Source organism: Aedes albopictus, chromosome 2, assembly GCF_035046485.1.
Source record: "Aedes albopictus strain Foshan chromosome 2, AalbF5, whole genome shotgun sequence".
Classification (NCBI taxonomy): Eukaryota; Metazoa; Arthropoda; class Insecta; order Diptera; family Culicidae; genus Aedes; species Aedes albopictus.
This window is the reverse complement of record NC_085137.1, coordinates 98,865,040-98,885,321: the sequence shown is the minus strand read 5'-3', so window position 1 is coordinate 98,885,321 and position 20,282 is coordinate 98,865,040.

Below are 20,282 nucleotides of genomic sequence, written 5' to 3'. Positions count from 1 at the left end.
ACTAGTGGACTTGAGTGAATTCGACGACTAGAAGTCTGTTAACTAGGAGGCTTTATCAAATTAGAATATTAAATTGCCTCTTCATTTAGAATATAAATAGTGAGTAAGAGTTGATTGTGTATTAAGAAAGTGTATCAATTATGTGTCTTAATCACTTTAGATTACAGCTAACACTAAAAAGATCCGGCAAAGCCGATGCCAGCTGATGTTTGCTGAATCGGATGACAGGGCGCATACACTGGTCGCACTGAAATATTGTAATATTACCCTAGAAAGTTTGATTGTAAATGAATTAATAAACCCTTTTTACAGCTTTAGCTTATCTACACGAATCCAGGAAGTTTGATTTGCTGAAAGAATTTCAGCACCCGACCATTCGTCCGTCCCTTCGGCAACAATACATTTCGTAGGAATAACGAGTGAAATATCTAAATTAATCTCTATAAGAATTTAAATAAAAATTTACGAATGACTCTTCGATAGGTTTTTTAGAGAGCTCATAGAGGAGTTTGTGAGGTAATTCGTGAATAGATTTCTGAAGAAATCCCGGAAGGAATTTCTGAATGAATCTCCGAAACATTTGTTGTATTTGGAAAGATTTCTGAACTAATCTAGGTAAGAAATGCCCATATCACATAATTTTGTCATTACTCGTTTGAGCGCAAAAAGGGTAAAACTTACAAAGATAACTTACTTTATCCAAATATAACAAGCCTCAAAAATCGTAAACTGTTTTTGTTTTGTTGTTGGGAGGAAAAATTGGAGGATAAAGATATACATAATAGTAAACTGATATAAGTTAATTTATTATATTCAGGAGGGCCATAATATTTAAAAAACGTCACAGATAACTTTTCTTATATTTATGATGCCGCAAAAAAATCAGCCAAAAAATCACATAAGCAATCACTATAGATATTATAAGAGACTCTTCCGCCCTTCCAAAATTATAAAGTTCCTTTTTTTTCTCACTCGATAAGGAATGGGAGCACTAATATTTTTTTACGGTTTTAAATCTAGGTTCATTTGCCTAGCGCTAATATAAGCTGAAATATCAGAAAGGAAGTTTTTATTTTGCAGGCGCTACCATATCGAAAAAATCATAGAGATAATATTCATATACCTTGAAAAGGGGAAGAAAACATTCCGAATTCTTCATTCTATGAAAGAACTTTTTTTACACCTACGGGGCGCTGAAACAAAAGCCATTTTTTTTGGCTCATACGTGACAACTTGTCATATTTAACCATTCAGGACGCGCGCCGTTGTAAAAAGTACAACACTACCAAAGTTCCTCGCTTTGTCGTATGCAGCACGGTCGCGGTGCAGTTTCAACTTCTACGCCATTTTGATTATCTATTGCTTTGATTCTCACCTTCCCTAATTTTCGAGAGCAAAAATAGCTTTGTTGCACGTGATTTCTATTTGTGTATTTGTATAAGTTAACAAACCTTTTGTCACCTTTCAACCTTGGTCTAGGTGTTAATTTGAATTATATAAAACGACAGCCATAAATCATGATCACAACACCTTCATTTCCACATGAGCAATCTTACTGTGCAAACATTGCAAATGATACGAATCCACTTGAAGAAAATAAATTCTCAGTTCATTACTCACAGTTCCGGATTCTCCTCCTTCTCAACCAAACCAACTGTGGCCATATCTAAGATTTACTCAGTGCTTTCTGCATCTTTTACACCCTCCCACCTAGCTCCACATCGCCACTGGGAATCATTATTCAAAATTTCCTACTTGGTTTCTACCCGAGTGCATCCCATCTCATCCATTTGCTTAATCCCAATATTTACACATCTGGTCATTTTGATTATGATGCAACATGACCGATTGTAGAGCTTACAGATGCGGATAAATGCTCAGGGCTCAGGGTGGATTATGCTGGAAATTGATAAAATCGTATTTCCTCTTTGAGAATGTTCTCCTCCGCACCAGCATCATATGTCCTGGCCAGCCAACGTCTCTCGCTTCGTTTGGGGATCAGCTGTCAGACATCCCGCATAAAGAACAGTGAATCCAAGCGAGAGGTTAAAGTGGAGAAGCTCCAGCATTGAATGGTGTTTCCGATATGAATTATTACACAACCTCCGCCAGCCGGCTTTGCATCACCCCCCGTCATCATCAACAACTCTGCATCGTTCGTCCTTTCTCAAGGTCCATCCCAGTATGGCATGGAGGAGACCACTGCATCCACGAAGATTACAGTTCGCTTTTAGCGAATGCATTCTCCCGTTGGAAATGGCAACAGCTGCACCTTGCTTCACATACTTACACACCATGCCAACTCCAGACGTTGATGATGATGATGGTGGGCCGAGACGGTAGTGAGACTCGAACGGCGGCTTATGAGTTTCCATTTAATCCAATCAAATGAACCCCTTGCCGCTGTTCTGTACCTGCTTGTTGCCCCTTCCCTTCACCCCACATAATCAATGGCTGACCGACTGACCCACCGAATAAACGGGGCCACATTGGAAAATCAACGTACGTGGCTGGCTATTCTTTGAGACAATTTCACATACATTATGTGCGTTCCAAGAATCGAGCGAAGAATGGGATGTGCAGCTTGAAATGGAATATAGGCGTTTCCAAGGGTCACCCTAATCCACCAAAAAATCGGAAAAACGTACGGAAAACCGTACATACGCCAAAAAGAGAAAAGACAAGGTAGTTTTCACGGACCCAAAACTTGATCTAAATTCTCATTGTATATTTTGTTTATTGAGTAATTGCAGTAAATCTTCTTCTTTTGCAGAAACGAAGCAGTAAGAAATTTTCTTTTTTCTTAAGGTTAAACCAAAATGGTGCCACAAAAAAGTAACGAGTTATGCATTGAGATATTTTTTACTGCAGCTTTATTTTAAGCCAAGTTTAAGGCTCATGAAGTTGATCATCAATAACCCCCTACAGGAAACCTTAAATGATGGTCCATTTCTGAAACCTGGGGTCCATTTAGACCCCAAATTCGTTCTTCTGTATCGCATGATCCTGATTTATTAGAATATCGGTGTCTTCAGTAAAGTTGTTGGGTTTGTCAAGGACTTACAGATACTAGACTGTTTAATTCGGAATTTCATATATAGGTGGCGCTAGTGAGGCTGTAAGTATTCAGTAATTGAGCACATATATATCAAGATCCTGACCACATAGAATTTTGGTGTCAGATAAAGTGTTTACTAATGATGGACCGTTTGTTTGAAAATGTCACACATAGATGGCGCAACTAATCGTGCAATTTTTATATTTCATATATCAGGATCTTGAGCACCTCCGGCATAGTTGTTGGGTACGTCAAGGACTGGCTCACATGAGTACAATTTATGTGTGGGTATATGTTTGTTCTACTTACATGGTAAACTTGTGGCCGTGCGGATAGCATCATCCAACGCACTTGATGGTGTGACATACTGTTTGAGCATGAGAGAGAGCAGCGCTGAAGTCGTAGTGGATTGAAAGTTCTACCACTAGGCGTAGCTAGAGTGAAAACAAATTTTAAATTCTACAAATCTCAGGATCCTGATTATTTAGAAATATGGCATCTACGGCAAAGCTGTTAAGAAGATCAAGGTGAATTATTATTTGGTTCGAGTTTCTGTCATTAGGTGGCGCTAGTAGCAAATTTACAAAAACACAGAAATTTTAATTATTGGCCAGAAAATTTTGAACAAGCTATAACTTCTTATTAGGTGCACCAAATTATGACTGCAAGATCCCCAACTAGTTAGCTATAATTGGTACAAATTTGTGCTTGATTGGTAAACTCTACGTGAAGTTGTAACCTTTTTTTTTTACTTATTCGTTTATTTGGAAGGCTCGGGCGCCACATGGGCATAACTGAGCCGAAATCTTTTGTTTTTTTTTACAATGGTTATACATTTTACAATTTATTACTGCCTTAAAACTATGTTAGTTTGGGAAGCCGAAGTACTCGCGGCTGTTTCGAGGTTAAGGATTAAAAAAAAACATAAAATAAAATTGGGAAGGAGGGATTTATGGGTTTAAAACTAAATTATTTGCTAACGTATACTAAAACAATGGGACAATTGTCCATATCTGTAATGGAACCAAAAAGAAAGGACTTTATCGGTAGACAACGACAAGAAGAGGACAAACGGAAGGGGGGTGACGACAGACAGGGGCGAACAACAAAACCAAAAGGCGGACAACGAAAACAAGGAACGTACTACATCAAACTCTGACATCAACACGTTTCAAAAACTGGTAAATCAGGTTCATGTATTCCAAATCAAGTCCTGCCAACACTTCTCTAACGGGTTTCTGTTGTTTTCCTCGGACCCGGAGAATTTCATGCAGCTCAGATCTGACCTCACGATACTCATTGCATCCCCACACGACATGTTCGATATCCTGGTAAGCCACGCCACAGACACAGAGATTGCTTTCTGAGAGCCCAACACGGAAGGTATGTGCGTTCAACAAATAGTGGTTGGACATCAACCGACACATAACACGAATGAAATCGCGGCTCAAATCCAACCCTTTGAACCATGGCTTCTTCGACACCTGTGGAATGATGGAGTGCAACCATCTACCCATCTCTCCATCTCTCCATTTGTGTTGCCAGCTGATCAAGGTCTCCTGACGGGCCAATTCAAAAAATTCGTCGAAGGCGATTTGACGCTCATAAATATCGCCTTCGCCCACCTTAGCCAGAGAGTCCGCTTTCTCATTGCCCGGAATTGAGCAATGTGAAGGGACCCAAGCTATGGTGATGATGTATGAGCGTTTGGATAAAGCACTCAAGACTTGGCGTATTCCTTTCAGGAAGTACGCTGAGTGCTTCATCGGTTTCATTGACCGAACAGCCTCCAGAGAGCTTAGACTGTCGGTAAAAATGAAGTAGTGCTCAGGTGGGAGAGTGCGAATGTACTCTAAGGTGTAGTATATAGCCGCTAGCTCAGCAATATATACCGAACATGGCTTTTGAAGCATAAAGGTGGCGCTATGAAATTCGTTGTAGACACCGAATCCAGTCGAATCATCGGTTTTGGAACCATCTGTGAAGAACTGTCTGTCCCCGGTAACATGCCCGAACTTACTTGCAAAAATTTGTGGAATACCTATGGAACGAAAAGATTCCGGTATACCGGTGATCTCATCCTTCATAGAGAGATCAAAATCCACAGAGGAGCCGTCGAAGTCTGAGAAGTTGTCACGATTGGCGTTGACCGGAGATGGGCTTACCTCCAGCGTCATGTACCAGTAGTACACACTCATAAAACGAGTTTGGGGATTCTGTTCGAGCAGCTTTTCGAAGTTTTCTATGACTAACGGATTCACAACCTCGCATCGGATGAGGAACCGGAACGACAACTCCGCAAAGCGGTCTGTCAGAGGCTGTATACCAGCAAGTACCTCTAAACTCATTGTGTGAGTCGAGTTCATGCAACCTAACGCGATCCGAAGGCAACGGTACTGAACCCGTTGAAGCTTCAGCAAGTGTGTTTTCGCCGCGCATTGGAAACAGAAGCTACCGTATTCTAAAACCGATAGAATGGTTGTTTGGTACAGCCTGATCAGATCTTCCGGATGTGCTCCCCACCATGTTTCGGTAATAGTTCGCATAAAGTTGATTCGTTTTTGGCATTTCTGTATCAGATACACAATGTGCTTCCCCCAGGTGCATTTGGAGTCGAACCAGACGCCGAGGTATTGTGAAGACATGCTATGAGTGATTGTCTTACCCATCAGAACGAGCGGAAACTTTGCCGGTTTGTGTTTTTTAGAAAAGACAACCATCTCAGTTTTCTCCGGAGAGAACTCGATACCCAGCTTGAGAGCCCAAGTAGACAAATTGTCCAAAGTATCCTGTAGTGGTCCTTGCAGATCGACTGCTATCGATCCCGTTACAGAGACAACACAGTCATCCGCAAGCTGCCTTAACGTGCAGTTTTCCATGAGACAATCATCTATGTCTCTAACATAAAAGTTGTAAAGAAGGGGGCTTAGACATGAACCCTGGGGGAGGCCCATGTAGCTAATTCGTGAAACTGTCAAGTCACCATGAGCGAAACTCATCAGCTTCTCAAACAGCAAATTATACAAAAAGTTGTTAAGAATTGGCGAAAGGCCACAGTCGTGTAGTTTGTCGGAAAGAACACCGACACAAACTGAATCAAAAGCACCCTTAATATCCAAAAATACTGAGCCCATTTGCTGCTTTTGAGCAAAGGCAAGCTGAATTTCTGAAGAAAGCAACTCAAGACAGTCGTTCGTACCTTTGCCTCTGCGGAAACCAAACTGTGTGTCTGACAACATGCCATTCGATTCAACCCATTTGTCCAGTCGAAAGAGAATCATCTTCTCCAACAGCTTCCGTAGACAAGACAACATCGCGATTGGACGGTACGAATTATGATCCGACGCGGGTTTCCCGGGTTTTTGAACAGCTATCACCCTCACTTGTCTCCAATCATCCGGAACGATGTTGTTATCCAGGAACTGATTGAACAAGTTCAACAAGCGCCTCTTAGCGACGTCGGGGAGGTTTTTAAGCAAGTTGAACTGTATTCGATCCATTCCTGGAGCGGAATTGTTACATGAAAGAAGAGCAAGTGAGAATTCAACCATTGAAAAAGGCCTATCCATGTCGTCCCTATCTTCAGAAACATCACGAATTATTCGCTCAACGGGCACGGAATCTGGACAAACTTTTTTTGCGAACTTGAGGATCCATCGAGGAGAGCTTTCTCGATCCTCGTTAACCGACGACGCGTTACGCATTCTTCTTCCGACGTTCCAAAGAGTTCTCATCGAAGTCTCGCGCGACAAACCCTCGACGAACCGACGCCAGTAACCGCTTTTCTTCGCCTTGATCAAGTTCTTGAACTTGCTTTCAAGGAAAGCGTACCGCTGAAAGTTTTCGACCGAACTGCGTTTCCGAAACTCTTTGAACGCCGCGGATTTCTCGCGGTAGATTTCTGTACACTCACTATCCCACCACGGATTGGGGGGTTTCCTGCGAACCGACGGACCTGGCACTGGTCGACGTTGTGCCTGAAGCGCGCTACTGATGATCAGCTCGGACAGAAACCGATACTCTTCCCGCGGTGGAAGAACTTCTACCGATTGCTCACTGTCGATAATTGCTTCCGCGTACTTCTCCCAATCAATGTGCTTGGTGAGATCGTAGGCGATGTCGATCGATGGAGACTGATGCGACCCGTTGGAAATAGAAACAACAATCGGCAGATGATCACTACCATGGGGATCCTGGATAACCTTCCATGTACACTCCAGCGATAGTGAGCTCGAACAGATTGAGAGGTCTAATCGGCTGTTTCTAGGGCTGCCATCTTGAGCTGGAGGTGCGACTCGTGTAACTTCTCCGGTATTCAAAATTGTCATGTTGAAGTCGTCGCAGAGGTCATATATCAACGTTGAACGGCTGTCATCGTACAGTTCCCCCCAGCCTGTACCATGGGAGTTGAAATCACCCATGAGCAGCCGAGGCTCGGGCATAACCGAGCAGATGTGAGCGAGATCCCTGCGAGATATCGCAGTTCTCGGAGGAAGATATATGGAGGCAACACTGAGGGTTTTACCTCGGATAGTCACCTCACATGCGACGGCTTCAATGCCTGTCATCGGATAAAAATCGACTCTGTAAAATGGGTGCTGCTTCTTGATCCCTAGAAGCACCCCTCCGTACGGGTCGGATCGATCAAGGCGAATGATATTATAATCGGGAAAAGGTAAGGTTACATCAGGTGTCAGCCATGTTTCGGATAGTGCAAAAACATCGCATTGTAAATTGTTAACTAAAAATTTAAAAACGTCTAATTTCGGTGTAATACTACGACAGTTCCAGTGTAGAACCGAAATCTTATCTTCGACCTCGGTGGTTAAATTAGCCATCGAAAGATACGATTGTCGCAAGGAGGGGCATTTTAGAAACCAACTGCTTCAAAAGAGGGGTCACACAAGGAAGAAGTCCTTTTACAATGTTCTTCACGGAATCTGAAGCATTGAAGAAGCTGAGGATGATGTCTACGATGCCAGAGAGCGTAAACAATGGTGCACCCTGAGGTTGCTCCTGGTGCTCCGAATGCTGTCTTTCCGGATGAGAATTCGAAAAACGTGGGACATCTGGGGTTTTAGATGTTCCCGGGAGTGATGGAAAGTCTCGTTCGTCCTGGATTTTGAAACCCGTAGGGGAACGTTTTGTGACTTTCTTACCACTCTTGAAATTTGTCATGGTGGGTTGGGGGTCGCTGCCAGGCAGATTCCGAGGTTTTTTGGTGGGTCTCTGGAGCCTCATCCGTTTCCTTGTTTCACCCTTGAAAACAAAGGGAACCCCGTCCCCAACCTCAGAGTCAGAGCCCTGATAATCGAGAGACAAAGACGAGTAGATGTTACGGGATTCAACGGTTGGGGCAGCTTTTTTCAGCATTTCGGCGTAGCTTCGCCGTGATCGCTGCTGCAACGATCGTTTTTGATGTTTTTTCTGCTGTATGTACCTTGGGCAATCAATCAGATCATGTGGACGGTCGCTGCCACAATAAACACACTTGGGCGGCGTTTTACACGCACCGTCCACATGTCTCTCCCCGCATGTTGCACAGCGAGGTTTATTGCTGCAGTACTGGGCGGTGTGGCCCAGCTGCTTGCAATTGATGCAATTCATTACCTTCGGTACATACAGCCTCACAGGTAGCCGAAGTTTGCCAATCACCAGCAGATCTGGTAATGCAGATCCGGAGAAGGTCACAAAAAATTCTTCAGATGGTGTGTAAACCTTCTTCTCGCCCTCCTGGGATACCGAATGCAGTTGCCGGCAATCCAGTATCTGGACAGGAGGTAGAGAAGGGTTATGGAAACGACCACAGCCTTGCATGATCGTTTCGCAGGTCAAAGATGCGTCGGCGACCTTCCCCGAAATCTCTATCGACGCGCTCGGAAGGTAGACAAAGTACTCAAGAGTAAACAACTCGCAGGCCACAATCTCATTAGCGTGTTTTCGGTCGCCTACTGTCACCCGAAGCTTAGCTGTACCGACCATGTCAATGGAGACAACGGAAGAATACCGCTTAGTCAGATCCTTGCTGATTTGAACGGTGTTCAAACGTTTGCCTTTGGGTCGGAAGAAAACAACATATGGCCCGCCAAAGTCGGGAGGGTAGGCCTTGAGGCGGGGGGACGTCGAAACAGATTTACTGTTGGTGTCCATTGCAGAAGCGCCAGGGTGAAGGGAGACAAAGGGATTAGCATTTACATCGCCTTGTTGGCTCGAACAATCCGATGCCAATAACGAAGCTTCGTTGATGCGGTACGATGTTCCCCCGCCATCATCATCATCGCCCATTGTGGTAGCTAACTACCACCACGGGTCACTCAAAAATCTTAAACTAACACTATCACGGGGACGAGAATTAATCAAAAAACAAGGGACAAAATTAACGCTACAGGAAAAGTGAGAAAAAACTGCTTATGTACCAAATTAAATCTAATCAAAGAGTCAGTGGAGAGGGGGGAACAACGAGAGGTAACTTTATGTACTTATCTTTGTGCACTCTGTTTAGCCACAGGCTCGACGACGACAGGTCCAAGCGATCGGATGGCCCGCACAGGGAGGAAGCGAGCTGCTGCTGAGCGCCGTCGTTCGTGTGCGGCGGTTGAACGCTCTCTGCTCCTCTCTCGGTGGGCTGCTGCTGTCGACGACGATGAGCTTGGGTACTCACTGGAAGAAGCCGATCACGGCCGCGCGAGCGGCGCGGTGTGCGGGGGGTGCTGCACTTCTGTGCTCGATAGTCGGTCAATGCGCCACGTGATGTAATGAAAACGTGAACTTTACTCAAATCAAACGAACTTTTGCGGCAAAAATTGTGGCCTAGCCAACCGCACGCGTCCCACTAGGGATAGTCACTTAATAAATTGATCACTCGAAAACACTAGCACTTTGAAAATAGCCACCGAACTGGAAAGTATCGAAGACAAACCGGACGAACTAAAAATTGCGACTGTCTCGCACGAACGCTCGCCAAAGAGTGGAGTTGTAACCTTGTAGCTCAGGGATTAGGGGATCAACAGGCTCGTCTATAGAAGATGGCTTGAACTTTCATGTCTCTACTGTTCTAAAGGCAGTCTATCAACAGTAACATTGAACATTTGAAACACATATTAACACCATAGAAAATCTGAGACCGACCAACAACATTCACAAACGCTCTATATAAATATGCTAACTGGAGTTAGACCAGATCAACAGACCAGCGAGGGATGGTAACTGCTTTTGAGTGCGGAACCATTCAAAAAGGGTCAAAAATGGTAAAATCGCTTGAACCTGGGCTGTGTCCTTAATAAAGTGGCTACTCTGAGGCTAGTTACAATTTACATAATTTATTTGATGACGTCACACTTAACAAGGGGTACTTGCATGCTAATTGAACTTCGGGATCTGGATCCTCGAACTTGTGATGGTTTGCTGGTATAACCGGCGGCCACGTTGCCATCTGTTGGCAGGGCTATGGTTGGCTAATTGAAGATGGCGAATTCACGGGCTTCAGCTGGTGGCATTCGGAGAACGCAATGAATGGCGACCGATCGTAGTCACGTTTGACCGGGGAGATCGCAATGGCCGTTGATTCGGTAAACCTCACTTTGTAGAAGGGAGTGGGGGGGGGGGGGGGGGTGTTCACAGCGTTTGTCTTCCGAGACCGCCACGGAGGTTCGATTTACGATCACTGGGGAGCGCACTTGGCCACAGCAGATACATCCGGGGTCACTCCTAGGCAGTGGTACACAAAGAGAAAAAAAAAGGCCCAATTGCTGGACCTAACCACAAATTTGAAATCCCGTGACGTCACTAACTCAAGCCTCTTACAATTTGCCATGCACAAAACAGTATAACAAATGACAAAGTAAATTACCTTTTTCTTACGGGTTTTCTGTTTCACTTGTTTCTTCTTGTATCTTCATAATACTACATATTTTTAGCATCCAAAACTGTTGAAAATAACGCAAATTAGTTTTAGGTCCATTTTACATAACACTCGCCCAAAATATCACTAACCGTACTTTATGGTACTATCTTCGTGCACGTTTAACTAATTTATGTATTTTAAGCCTAACTTGTATAATTTTAATGGTCTAGGATAAGAACAAAACAACACTAAATTATTAACGGTTTTACCACAAACTAGAAATTCATTATAACTTTTTACAATATGTACACTATTTACACGCGCGCACTACTTTCTGTTCTGGTGATCTTGATCGGAAAAGAGATGAATCATTAGCATTACTGGCTTTTATATTCAACGGCCATCTGTTAAATAGAGCTAAGATTAAACGTAGGACATGCAACATACATGCATTGTGTCAACTTTTGCGCACATAATTTGGTCGTATACCCGATTTTTGCTGGTTCCATCTGTCTGTCAAACTTATACCAAGAAGTACTTTACCCAGTCCCTTTACAATGTTATACTGTCAGACGGCCAGTCAAACAGTGGGCACAGTAAAAGTGGAACAGAGCTCTTGTACTCATCAACCCAACTGAGTGAAGCCACCCGTTCCATACTTGTATTAGTAGAATCTTTCTTCGCAAAGGACGTATTAGTCATAACCGGGAATTTGGGAAAGGGAATTGGAAATATAAATAAATTTTGTGGCGGAGCTACAATTCCAATTTGGAACCAACGGTTACAAAGTTGAAGTGTTTCTAGTAAAATTGTTCGAAATTCATTGCAGTCCAATAAACTACTATATCTTAGGATTAAGCTAACCAAATTTAATGAAATTTAAATGTATGACTAATGAATTGGTCTTTGTTTACCATTTGAATTGACTCAAATTTGTCTGAAGAGAAAAAAGTTACAGCTTGTATACATTTTTAGAAGTTCTAATCTTTTGCAAATAGTATTTGTAACTAAATTTGCGGTGTTAGTGCCTAGAGATGAAATTTTGCATCATCAAACTGTAAGCTATTAACTTACCAAACAGTTTTGCCGTGGATTAAAAAAAAAGCACAGACAAACAGACGTATCACTTAAAACAAAGTGCGATTAAAACCATCGTAACAAAGGCATAATCGACCAATGCTAATTACGATGTGTTTCGCAAACCCACTGAGTAGATGGCGGTAGTGAGCAAATGTCATACAAGAGCATAAACGATGCGGGCGCCATGAGCGAGAGATTTGCGAGCTACAGAATATTTGAATAGTCCGGTAAAAGAGAAACGATGGGAAGAGGATAGAGTGAGACGTCTGTTTGTCTGTGAAAAAAGGCTCTTTAGCGCCACCTATTAGTGAAATTTCGAATCAATCGGCTCATCAACTGTTAGTCCTCGACCAGCTTAACAGTATTGCCGAGCACACCAACACTCCAAGTAATTAAAACCCTGAGATATATGGGTGAGAAATTGTGTTATTATTGTATCTGTTTGTCTCTGATACCACAAGATTCCACACCACAATTTCTCTTAGCTCTTTTTTTTTATCCACTGGTATGCGTTTGGTTCATCAAAATATTCGAACAGCCCCCTGTGAACACTCTGCGTGTGCACCGAGTGGTGTTTTTCTTCTGAGTGCGCGCTGAAATTGTGCACTGGGATTATGGTTTGCGGGCTCTTGTGCTATATGAGATATACAAATTGCTTGTCTACTGACGCCACCTATGAGCAAAATTCAGAGTAAAACGACTTATAAATTCTTGCAACTTATTTGAAGAATCTTCAATTTTACAAAATAATCTGAATCCTGATGTAAAAATGATTCAAAATTTGTTTGCTCACTAGCGTCATCTAGTAACAGAGGTTCGAATCAATCGGTCCATTATCTGTAAATTCTTGACTTACCAAACATCTTTGCTGAAGATAGTACAGACGATAAGAGAGTTATTAGGACCCTGGGATATTTGAAGTATAAAATTTGCATACTCAGTGGCGCCACCTCTGTGTGAATTTCCGCATCAAATTTTGCATCATCTGTAAGTTCTTGACCTATGAAACAACTTTACCGAACATACCATCTTTATATGTAATCAGGTTCTTGAGATATATGAGATGTAAAATTTGCATGCTCACTAGCGCCACCTATGTGTGCAGTTTCAAATCGAACGGCCCATTATTTGGAAGTTATTGAGAAATACAGCAACTTTCTCGAAGGCGTCATCTTTATAAGTGATAAGGATCCAGTGAGATGAGATACAAAATTAACATGCTCATTGCTCACTAGTACCACCTAGTAGTGGAATTTCGAATCAATCGGTCCATTATCTGTAAGCGCTCGACTTACCGAGCAACTTCCCGAAGACGTGACGCTTCTACAAGCTCTAGATCTTCCGATAATTTCGTTTGGAGACATTATATTACTAAATTGCTTTTACCAAAAAGCGGCATCTAGTGAAGAAATTTCGAATACACCAATTCACCGCCAGATGGTGCATGACTTTCCGAACAAATTTGCCGAAGACATTAATATTCTAAAATGTTAGAATCAAAAGATATAAAGAATTCAATTTGGGGTCCAAATGGACCCCAGGTATACAAAATCGCCCGGTTCGACTTTGACATGGAATAAAAATCAAAGTATGCCATGAAATCAACTTTATTTTGCTTAAATAATAGAACTAGGTCTAGTTTGAAGGTATTGAAAAAAAAAATAAAGTCAATATGTTTTACCCAACTTGTTTGCCATTACTCCAAAGTTGCTTGGGGTCCAAATGGACCCCAGGTATCCATTAGAGGGTTAACATCTTTTCTCGATCAGCCTAGATAGCTGTGTAGTGTCGGTAGTGGTTGTCTGAATTGGCTAAAAATAATTCTACGAACCGCCTGTTCCGGTGATAAGAGTCCATTTACCAGATCTGGCCCCTAATTCATGATGTGCTGCGGCTATATGTATGCTTAACGTGCCAAGGAATGACTGAAGAGGGAGGTCTAATAAAAACCTAACCGCTAAAGGAGCCTGTGGAGTACCAGGGCACACAGTATTTTGTCCTTACTACGCCAAGCGGAGTAATGGTGCAGTGGGCCTAGTGTTGCTCAGAAACAATCAGCTATCCTTATTTAGTCTCAAACTGGAGGATAAATAAGAGTGGAATTTTGAAGATGTTGTTGATTAGTTTAAATTTTCACCTATGGGGTTATCCATTAAGTACGTCCCGGTGCTAGGGGGGGTTGTGAAAGTGTGACAAGCAATGCATTAGGTATAGGAAAAACCCGTATGAAGGGGGGAAATTCTCAATTTTAGCGTGACGTACATGATGGATGCTCCCTATATGGTTTCGCATTATGCAATTTACTCAGCGTATTCTGTGTATCCTCGCCTTTGGCGTTTTCTAATCGATACCGATCTGGTTTTATTGCTGCTGTTCTTTATTGTGTAAAGAGTTCAATCTTGCCTAGTTTGGGTAGCGGCTAGAGTTAGGATAGCTCAGTTCAATCTTCAGCATAAAAGAACATCAACAATCAATCTTTGCAGACTAATGCAAAATAATACAGCCAAATTGCCTTAGTTCAAGAACCTTTGTTTTTCGTAAGGGGAATTTCTATCTAGGAAACCTTGTGAAACCGGTCTTTGTTACTTTCATTAAAAATTAATGGCAAACTCGCGTGTCATGCTTCGAACCTGTGTGCTTGTCAGCAACGCAATTGTCGTCTCAGAACTAACCACTAGAGATGTATGTGCTGTAACAATCGATGTATCTGTTGGAAACCTCAACAGGAAATACGTCTATTGTTCGGTTTATTTACCACATAATGAACCATTCCCTACGGATGCTTTCAAACAAGACATCACATACTGCACTTCAAAAGGCCTTTCGCTAACTGTTGACAGTGGAGCTAATTCTCACCGTTTCATCTGTGGCAGCTCAGACATTTACTTGAGAGGCCCCAGTCTTATGGAATACTTAAGTAGTACATATCTTGCATTAATTACTTAACATAGGCAATTGCCCAACTTTCATGGTATCTTTTTTTTTTCCTTCTAAACCATAGAGGGAAAAATCTGCCCAACAGACACCCTAACAGGAAGGTTAGGGTAGTGTGGGGTTAAGGCCGTCTTCTACAACAATAGTAAAAGCTAGGGCTACTCTCTCCTCGACCCACTAAAACACATTCCTATGGTCGCTAAACCCTTCGTGTCTCCGGAACCACCAAGAAGGCATTGCTTCAGAGAGGAGCTAGTGCACATCGCACCCTAAAGGTTAGCTGCGTAGCCTAGCAGCAACGAACGTCGATGACTCGCTCTGGAGAGTCCATCACGGTAGCATGCTGGCGCTTAGCCAGTTTCCCGAGTGGTCCTCGCCACTCCCTTTGTCCTCGGAATGCGTTCAGGGTCAACCCCGCTGATTAGCAGACATCAAGAACGGATGCCCACGTGCAACCCGATCTGACCTGCCCGCAAAGGAAGGGTATCACTACCCTTCAGGCCCTATCAGATGCACCCGAACGTTGCAGACAGCAGGGTCTCACCTACCACGACCCTTGCCGGGGACCCCTTTCCAAACACGGGCTCGGATCCAACCCAATAGACCGACGCCACGACAGCACCACTACCGGGACTTCCTCTCCGCGGCCACTTAATCGACCACAGGGCACCGGTATGACCTACGCAGTCGATTCCGAACCCCTGGACCACCTCATGGTATCTGCTAAAGAGGAACTGTTAGACATAACACTTTGCTCTAGAAGAATAAATCACGAACTGACCATTTTGCATGTCAGGTGCAGAATCTTTATCTGACCATCGTACATCTTTTTTTAACCACTTAAATGTTACTTCGTAAACTTTGCGTTTCAACAATCCCCGGTCAACCGACTGCAATCTCTTAACTAAATAATGCCGTTGATACTACAAAGTATGGTTTCTAAGCACTGTTTAATTTGAGAAATAACCGTGGTCTTTTTCTGACCCATACAGCGTGAAACGCCCCTTACCCGCCAGCCCACCTATTCTAATGTTTTTGTTACAGAATTGATTTGCACCGACGACGGTCTTGCGCAACGCAATCATATGGATCTACTCTGCCACCACCCACAAGTGTCCAGGTTTAGTGCATCCACCCTCTCGTTCCGGATGCAAATATTTGCACAGAGCCCACCGAGATTTACATTAACACCGGCGGTGAAGCACTCATAATCGGTGGATAAGCACATGAACCTGATTTATGGGCCGTGTGCGTCCAAAGTGGAACCACATTCGGGCTGACGGACACAATGCACCGTATACATTCACAATCGGAGCAGGATCGATTTCGTTTGGATGGTTTTAAGTGCATGGGAGATTTACCGCCAAGATTAATTGAGCATAAGACTTTGGATTCCATCAGAGTGAATTTGAATGGGCGTTTTTTGGATTGGGATTTTGTGTTATATCATGATGAGTAGAATAACAGCCACATGGAGAGCAGCTGTAGAAGACTGATATATTCTAATTCTAATTATTCATGCCTTTTCAACACACTAACGTACAACTGAAGATTTTTTTAATAACAGAACTAATTAAATTTACAGCCTTTCCCCAGCAATCATTTCTTTAGTTTATGCAATAAATCAATATCACAAGTGGTTCCTTCCACAAATCTATCATAAAATCATTCCCAACAATCCTATCTCACCGGGTCATTCGTGAAACTTCCTCGGTATACATAGGGTCAAGTGGGGTAAAATGCAATTTTTCAAACTTTCATCGATTTCAATGATAATTAGCCTCATTTGGTAGACTTTCAAAATGGTAACAACAACTAGACAATATTTGCACGATACTTCAGCAAAACTTCTCACTAAACTATTGCAATTTCATCGATTTTTAACGGTTTTAAAAACTGATTCGTAAAACGGAAGTATGTAGTGCAAAACGACCATCTGCCATGGGGTAAGATGCCACTTCATGAAAGCATTCAAAAATTACGTCCATCAGTTTTCGGGCATTTCCGACTCCTTTTCCCCCCTCTGTCCCGCTTTTTCGTATATTCAACAAATGGAGTGTTTGAATGACCCCTAACATGGAAAGCGTAGACATCAACAACCATGCGTCTCCATGTGTGCCTCAAGCTCGTTGGAAACACTTGACTGCACGGTAAAAAATCTGCACTGTGATATAAACTGATTGGCACTTGAATTCGCACTACTGTTCAATCAGTTTGTTATCAATTACATATGGCCGGGGTTCTGCTAAACCGAACTAAGCGCCAAAAAGATAATTCCGAGATAATTAAGCTTAAAGTTCAACCACTCACAAATAAACAATAGCGAAAATTATTTGAAACTTTTCCGCATACATGTAACTTACAAGCCTTCATTAACCATCAGAAATTAAGAATAGATGTAAATTATATGGAATCATTGATATAATTACATTTTATTTCTTGGTACTTTTTCCTCAGTTCACTCTGGCTGATCAAAAACATTAGAAAATGGTTTATAGTTCAGTTTGGCTGAATGTGTTTTTTTGTTTCAGGTAAAACCAGTTGGACAGTGCAAAAAATCTCGATTTTCCATCGTCTATCAAGTTGAAATCGATATCACTCACAATCCTTTACAAGAATCAAAAAGGACGCGTATAGTATGGTAGCACGAAGGTCTCAAAATAGTTTGAAATATGAACGGCGGAAGCCCTCTCAGCTCAGCTTTTCCCACCCATACTTTTTCTTCATAAGCGGTGCATGTGGAGGCACAGAGCAAGAGTGATTATGTCAAACGATGTCCTTGCATACCCTGAGGTCCTGAGATGTGAATGTGGAGCAGTTTGTGTACTTCAAATTTATGCTGGTCGAAGAAAACCATGAAAATGTGCTGCCAAAGTGAACTAAGTACAAAAAAGTTTTCTAAAATTTGAAAGAGATTCGAACTTGGATCGTCTGAGTGATAACCAAGCTCGTTACCTCTAGGTCATTTTACCTAGCTGAAGGTCAGTCGTTAAGTCTGAATCAACTTTTAAACATTCTTCTCAAGTATGGTTTTCGTGAAAACGTCATTTTTCGATCAGCCAAAGTGAACCAACTGGTTGATTTTTTTTCAAGCTTTATTATTCTAATTAGCCTTGTAGTTAAATGACGGCTCCTGGGGTAAATTATCGGTATGAGGTGTATCGACATAACGCATGTATTCAAAACCAGTTTATTTTTGTATTGTTGAGAATAAATTGATTTTTATATGCAGTGCATTTGGTTCGGTCTGGCTGAATATGATTTGGAAAAATGGCTATCAGCGCCATCGAAACATAATTGGATCCTCCAACACCCGTATTTTTAATTACGTGTTAAATTCTCTCACATATTGTTACTATGAGTCGGTTAGAAGTTAGAAATCTGACGGCGATGAGGAGAACTTGAAATGTTCATCAGCTGGACTAAAACTAAAATATTTCGCTGATTCTATCGAATGGTTTACAGTTCACTCTGGTTGGATGCAAAATGATGTTTTGTATGATCCGCCAAACAGAAATTTTGAATTTACTCTACGAAGAGCTGTCAGAATTACTGGATTTTTACATGGAAGGAAGATCATCATTTTCTTCACTTAATGGTTAAGAAAACCCAATTTTTCAAAAAATGGTCTTTGGTTCGGTTTAGCAGAACCCCGACCATATCACTTGACAAAGAACATCCAATGCCTCTTAAATTTTAATGTAACTTCACATCAATTCGTTGTTGACAATGTTTTGATTTCAAAACTAAAATAAAAAAAAATGTGTACAGCCGCACCCAGATTCGATACCAGGACCTTTAGAGTCACGATCAACTATTTTACCACTACACTGCTTCACATCTGTTAGAGAGGTGCGAATCGAAGCGAAGCACTTTCTACCGCCTGTCATCTATATTTACTTTCATGCCCAAAACAGTCATTACCAAATCAACAACTTTTCACTTTGGATCGTATTGCTTTTGACAGTAGTGGAAATCGAAGGGATTTTCTGTTGATTTCTCTGGTGGGGTTGTTTTGGTCCTCAAATCAACACTGACAGCATTGCGATCTCAAAGGAAAAGCACTTCTGATCATGTTGATTACGACATTGAATAGTTAAGGGATTTTCCCCTTACATCTAGCGTGTAGAATTTTTACCGTGTGGTAACAAAATCACCAGAAAACCTGAATTGCAAGCACGAAAAACCGGAAGTTGAAAATTTTAATTGGGAAATCAAATGAATTTTCGTGGGTTTGGTGGCCTAGCTTCTGGAAGAATGTTCGATGCAAACATATCTTGACACCATTCACCTATAGTAATCATCAAGTCCCATTCAGGAATGATTTTATGAGTTGGGCCATTTTACCCCATCTTGGCATTTTGGGCTTTGTTTCCCTACCAACAAATCAAACCCCCAGCCCACCCGTGTCGAGCGTGTCATGAGAAACAAAGAACAAATTATTTTTCTGACTTCCAATCTCGTTTGTCTTTGATTTCAAATAATGGCTCCCTCATAATTAGATTACGGACTGGTCAAGCATGCTCTTTCACGTTCTCGTTCATTCGTAAGAAATCGAAGGTTCCGATTGCCTATTCAAACGCATCCACAAATGGAGCTGATTCATTCCGGATGATGATGGTGTTGTGTTAGGGTGTGCGATATGCAAGTGTTGAAGTCCACGATATTTAAGAAATTAGTTCATACGCATTCGGTTTTATGTTAACGAGATTATCAAAAAGTTTTTAATGTGAATAATGTTGGCGAAAGTGCAACGGTAGCCCTTAATTCGACCTGTTTGCGGAACCCCCTTTGGTCGACCTAATCGCCGACACCATTGTGCGCATGTATTTGACGTTTCCCATTGCACGCGTCTTTTAACAAAAAGAACATCTATAGTGTAGTAGTATGACCAAAGTTCATTTACATTTTTCATTATACGTTTTACTCTTGTGTACGGCACATTCGAGTTGTTTTCTCCGGTGATATAGTTCCGAAATTCCCGTAAGTTCTTAGGTGTTTGATACGCGATTCCGCTGTAGTTGTCCGATATGCGTAACAGGTGATGTGAGAAGTGTAAATTGCGCGAAAAACGGTGTAGACGGGTCGGAAAAGCGTTGAGAAAGTGACAGTCGTTTATGTGGCGCGTGTGAACTTTCGCCCATCATTAGCGATTTTCCAGCAGTAATGGAGGCTTTGAAAAAGTTTGTCCAGTTAAACAACCAAAACAGGAAAACTTGGAAGTTTCGCATAGCGATGCTGCTAACGCGGGAGGAATTGTGGTACGTGGTCGATACCCCCAAGCCTGTAGTGAACCAGAGCCAATGGGAGAAGGACGACAAGAAGACCCGCGCAACGATAGGGTTGTGTGCCGCGGAAAGTCAATAC